Raw genomic sequence first — 6,229 nt, forward strand, 5'->3', positions numbered from 1 at the left:
TTTTATGGARCCATGTCTCTGAGAGGCAGAGGAAGTCAAGGTTGGAGTCTGTGAGTAGATGTTGAATTTGATCACTTTTTGGAATGACACTACGAATGTTCAAGTGCCCCCCTAGTAGTCCCTTGGGCTTAGCTCGTGGGTCCCAGATGACTCGAGAGTGATTGACACATTGAAAAAAAGTTACATTTTCTGTGTTTTCTGACGGCTGGGTTTAGGCCGTTTTGTTTCGTTTTAATTAGGGGCAGTTCGGTAGCGCAATTAACAATCCCTCCCGCCTGCACTGGATGCGGGGAACTAATTAAAACAGCTTGCGTACCAGAAGCAGAGTCAGYGATTGCATATAGCGACTTGGGTATGTTTGAAGAGTCAAAATCTATCCTGGAGCCGGGTGAGTCGAGAGAAACCATGGGACCATAGCACTCACCCACTTCCACAGCGGCGACGATCAGTGGACGAGGCCATCCACTGCTTTCCACTCCGGTGAGTATCGCTGGCTCGGTGATGTTAGGCCCAGGATTGAGWTGCACATCCCCGGAGAGTAGGAGGGCAGTGAACAGGTAGTTTAAAAGTTTMCGATAAATGTTGGACTTGTGTTTGTTACGCCTCAGCGGTTCAGTGGAATAGGGAGCGAGGTAGACTTGGCCATTATTCAGAACATTATGGTATGCTGTTTGTATTGTTTATTTCACTTTCGCTTATTATCTACTTCACTTGCTTTGGCAATGTTGACATATGTTTCCCATGCCAATAAAGCCCTTGAATTGAATTGAATCGAATTGAGAGAGAGGACAGGGAGGGAGTGAGGTGAGAAAGAGATGGTAGCTAACTACGTTCCACTCAGCCAAGACCGGGTATATTGTCCTGCCACTGTGGGAAACTCTGAAAACTTCCTTCTAGTGATTACCAGGAAACTGTAGACGCCGTATGAGTGACCCTCCTGTCACTTTAGCTGCATGAGCAGAAACATTTACAATGTGGCGAAGCATTACTGCCGCGTGAGATGACTCTGATAAACTCTCTCTCTAACTCCCTTACCCCTCTCTCTCCATCACCTTATCTGTGAATGAAAGAATGTCTGGCCTTCATCCTAAAGTGGTCATGTCTTATGGGAAGGCAATATTGCATTCTTAGAGATTCTTTGATTATTATAGGCAGGAGATTCTTAGATTCTTAGAGTCAGGACATTCTTAGATTCTTAGAGACAGGACATTCTTAGAGACAGGACATTCTTAGATTCTTAGAGTCAATAAATGATTCCAACAATTGATCACATTCAGACGGGAAATAAGACTGATTTCGAAAAGACAAAGGCTATCAAATTTAGGACCAAAATATGAATGTCTCACTTGTCTGTTTGCACCTGTCACAATACTMTCACACAACTGACGTGCAATTGTGCATACACTGTACTCAGTTAAGCTGCCTCAGTTAAAACGTGAATGTTACTGTGAAAACAGAGATTTGATGTRTTCCCGTAGACTAGAGGGACATCAATTAGTTAAAAAGTGAATGTTACAGTGAAAACAGAGATTTGATGTGTTTCTGTAGACTAGAGGGACATCTAATGGACAGTGGTCACCTCTCATGCTGTCCTATAACATCACACCGTCACTATACAGTACATCTCTAACCCTGTCCTTTCAACTAACAACAACAACATTGTGTTCAGTTCTTAGGAGTGTCAAACATAACACTACTGACCTAAAATGCCTTTATTCATTTCATAATACAGCACCTACAGTAGGCCTAATCTGAACACAACCCCTGGAGTCTTGCCCGAACCAACCCTCCACCTTGGCCCCACAAACCTCACAGACCCTGATACAGTCACGAGTCATGGTTGCTCTCACCTCTATGCAAATCGACCTGTGGTTTATACAGAGGAGACGCGGTGATAACAATCTAATGTTATCAAGGCCTACCTTTCCTTGACACCCACACGTTGCACTTTAACCACAGGTTAATTGTCTACAGGTGAACTGAACTAGGCTAGGCAGGCCGGGCGGAAGGTTCTGTCATGAGATCTCTTTGAACTGGACAGCCCCACAGCAGAGCGGCACTTTGTAATGTGACTGTGGCACACACTCACGCACACATGCACAGCCTTAGCACAACAGTGCTCAGGAAGCCAAGATCCTTCTAAGGGTTCAATGATTATGTGACTGACATGTACTGTATACTGTGTTGTAAACTGCCTTGAATAAATCATTCTAATCACACAAATAAATCCCACTCAAGTCAAAACCAAGTAAAAAGTCACCTTTTCCGTAGCAGACCCACCTCCTCCTCGCTCAGCAGGCTAATCAACCTCTCACACATAAACACACACACACAGAACCAGCTGTGGTAGAAGTCCACCTGGCAGACAGGTGTTGAGGGCTGGGCTGGAGGGTCAGAGGGCACAGATTAAAGGTCCGCCCCCGCCATGCAGCCACTCTTTTAGTCAGGTAGAAGGGTGTGGTGACTGGATGTGCGTCCCAAACGGCATACTATTCCATGTATAGGGCTCTGGTCAAAAGTAGTGCACTATACAGTATATGTAATAGGGTGTCATTTAAGATGCAGACTAGTCTAGGACAGGTGCAGGCAGCAATTTAAACTGAGGACAGACATTCGGTCTATTATTGAATTGGCCTGTCGGCCAGAAGAAAAGAACCCTGAAAGGAAACATAATTACTGTGTTTCCAGTGTTGGGTAGTAATGGATTACATGTAATTGGGGTTACATAATCCAATAACAAATATGAAGAAACTGTAATCAGACCGGATTACTTTAAACAATTCCCTCGTTATGTCGAGATCACAATTTATTTATCTCATGATCACGACATAAAAATAGTTGTTTTGTTGAGATCACAAGATCATTTTCTTATAATATAAACAAGGCAAGACCTAGATGGTTAAAACCGGGAGGACTGGCAAAAAGAGAATAGAGGAAGGAGTATGGGAAAAACGCTGTTTGACTTGAAAAACATACAAGACGAACTGGCACAGAGAGACAATGAACACAGGGATAAATACACCAGGGAAAATAAGCGACACCTGGAGGGGGTGGAGACAATCACAAGACAGGTGAAACAGATCAGGGTGTGACATTTCTCATGATCATGACATAACAAAGGTTGTTACATGATAGATTGACAGTACGGCTGAGGCGACAGAGCCCATGGTATTTGTCACATGCTCCGAATACAACACTTGTAGACCATACCGTGAAATGCTTACTATCAAGCCCTTAACCAACAATGCAGTTCAAGAAATATAGTTAAGAAAATATTTACTAAATAAAATAAAATAAAATAAAATTTAAGTAACAATAAAATAACAGTAACGAGGCTATATACAGGGGTTACTAGTACTGAGTCAATGTGCAGGGGTACAGTTGAGTTGAGGTAATTTGTACATGTAGATAGAGAGGTAAAGTGAGTATGCATAGATTATAAACAGCGAGTAGCAGCAGTGTAAAAAAAAAAGGGGTGGGGGGGTCATTGGAAATAATCCGGGTGGCCAATTGATTAATTGTTCAGCATCCTCATGGCTTGGAGGTAGAAACTGTTAAAGAGCCTTTTGGTCCTAGACTTGGCGCTACGGTACCGCTTGCCGTCCAGTAGCAGAGAGAACAGTCTATGACTTGGGTGACTGGAGTCTTTGACAATTTCTTGGGTCTTCCTCTGACACAGTCTAGTAGAGAGGTCCTGGATGGCAGGAAGCTTGGTCCCAGTGATGTACTGAGCCGTACGCACTACCCTCTGTAGTGCTTTACGGTCAGATGCCGAGCAGTTGCCATACCAGGCGGTGATGCAACCAGTCAGGATGTTCTCGATAGTGCAGCAGTATAACTTTTTTGAGGATCTGGGGACCCATGCCAAATCTTGTCAGTCTCCTGAGGGGGAGAAGTTGTCCAATCAAATGAATTTACCACAGGTGGACTCCAATCATGTTGTAGAAACAACTCAAGCATGATCAATGGAAACAGGATGCACCTGAGCTCAATTCTGAGTCTCATAGCAAAGGGTGCTATGGGCACGTCATTCAGGCGGAAATGGGAAAAAAAAGGGGCCTAGCCCTAAGACGTTTTAAGACACTATAGCTTTGTTAAAGCTGCAGGCTGAAGTTAAATCTAGACTTAGTTTCCTCTATCGTAATCACTTCTCTTTCACCCCAACTACCAAACTAACCCTGATTCAGATGATCATCCTACCCATGCTAGATTACGGAGACTTCATTTATAGATCGGCAGGTAAGGGTCCTCTCGAGCGGCCAGATGTTCTTTACCATTCGGCCATCAGATTTGCCACCAATGCTCCTTATAGGACACATCCCTGCACTCTATACTCCTCTGTAAACTGGCCATCTCTGTATACCCGTCGCAAGACCCAAATGGTTGATGCTTATTTATAAAACCCTTTTACGCCTCACTATCTGAGATATCTACTGCAGCCCTCATCCTCCACATACCACAACCGTTCTGCCAGTCACATTCTGTTAAAGGTCCCCAAAGCACACCCATCTCTGGGTCGCTCGTCTTTTCAGTTCGCTGCAGCTAACGACTGGAACGAGCTGCACAAACACTCAAACGGGACAGTTTTATCTCAATCTCTTCATTCAAAGACTCAATCATGGACACTCTTACTGACAGTTGTGGCTGCTTTGCATGATGTATTGTTGTCTCTACCTTCTTGCCCTTTGTGCTGTTGTCTGTGCCCAATAATATTTGTACCATGTTTTGTGCTGCTACCATGTTGTGCTGCTGCCATGTTGTGATACTACCATGTTGTTGTCATGTTGTGTTGCTACCATGTTGTGTTGTCATGTGTTGCTGCCTAGCTATGTTGTTGTCTTTAGGTCTCTCTTTATGTAGTGGTGTGTTGTCTCTCTTGTCGTGATGCGTCTTTTGTCCTATATTTTTTTTCTTAATTTAAAAATATATTTTTTTATATATTTTTTCATCCCAGCCCACGTCCCCGCAGAAGGCMTTTTGCCTTTTGGTAGGCCATCATTGTAAATAAGAACTTGTTCTTAACTGACTTGCCTAGTTAATTAAAGGTTAAATAAAATAAATAAATAAAAACATTCAGTTTCACTGAAGACATACCTCAGATTTCACGCATACTTGACATCAGTGACAGGTGTGGAAGGGATCAGAATTTAAATTCTATCTGTACTATTTTTCCRACAGGCTCGTTGGTCTAGGGGTATGATTCTCGCTTTGGGTGCGAGAGGTCCCGGGTTCAAATCCCGGACGAGCCCTCTTTTTGAGGAAATAAATTGCCTCTATTCAGTTTATGAATATGTAGAGCCTATGAGAACGAGGAGAAGTTTACGTATGAGGTGAGATTTCCCATTCCGGTTTGTTGGTGGCTAATGGCTGTGTCCTGGCACTCCACGTTGTGTCGTACTAAGAACAGCCCTTAGCCGTGGTATATTGGCCAAATACCACACCTCCTCGGGCACGATTGCTTAACTATAGTATGATAAGGACTGTCAACAACTGGCAAGTCTACTTTATAAATTCTCTTATCTGTCAGGCACTGTGAAAATTCTATGTTTACCTGTAACACTATAGTCATGCATAGTCCTCAATTTCCACAATACAAACGATAACAGGCAAGCCTACAGTTCTTCATAAACATGTCAGTCACAAAGGTTTTGTTTGCAAATCTGACAATGTATGTAAAACTTCCAAAACAGTGTTTGTGACTACCACCAGAGGGCAGTCTAACAGTAGAACTGTACTCAGAAAAAACTTGCCACATCACATACTCTGGAAATGAACACACAGACCTATGAGGAGGAAGAGACGAAAGTTTAACTGTAGGACAAGGATTCCAATGATGGCTCGTTGGTCTAGGGGTATGATTCTCGCTTAGGGTGCGAGAGGTCCCGGGTTCAAATCCCGGACGAGCCCAAATTTTGGTGGAAAAGGTTGCTTATATTTGGTTAATGTGGTTATTTTAGTAATTGAAAAGTCACTGATAAAGTGGTGAGAAATTGTAACAATAGGAAAATGGTAGCCTGTAAAGAAATAAACTACAACTACACTATACTATATTCAAGTTGTTAAATAATTAGTATTCAACGTTCTATTTATAGTATTTTATGAATAGATAAGACAGCATTAGAAGAAAGGATAATTAGCTAAATACTAAATATATGGAAGTGGAACACAACATGGTAGGGATAAAAACACAGCAAACAGAGGACATAGAAGGCACAGTATGTAGGTATGT

The 6,229-nt window shown here is 42.7% G+C and overlaps 2 non-coding genes across 2 annotated transcripts; both read left to right on the forward strand.

Annotated features, from left to right (window-relative positions):
• The first annotated feature begins 5,177 nt into the window (after positions 1 to 5,177).
• Positions 5,178 to 5,249, forward strand: trnap-ugg (transfer RNA proline (anticodon UGG)). Its single transcript has one exon. It is a non-coding gene; the product is annotated as a tRNA-Pro (tRNA).
• A 586-nt stretch (positions 5,250 to 5,835) lies between these two features.
• On the forward strand, positions 5,836 to 5,907 carry trnap-agg (transfer RNA proline (anticodon AGG)). Its single transcript has one exon. It is a non-coding gene; the product is annotated as a tRNA-Pro (tRNA).
• The last annotated feature ends 322 nt before the right edge of the window (positions 5,908 to 6,229 follow it).

Source organism: Salvelinus sp. IW2-2015, linkage group LG26, assembly GCF_002910315.2.
Source record: "Salvelinus sp. IW2-2015 linkage group LG26, ASM291031v2, whole genome shotgun sequence".
Lineage (NCBI taxonomy): Eukaryota > Metazoa > Chordata > Actinopteri > Salmoniformes > Salmonidae > Salvelinus > Salvelinus sp. IW2-2015.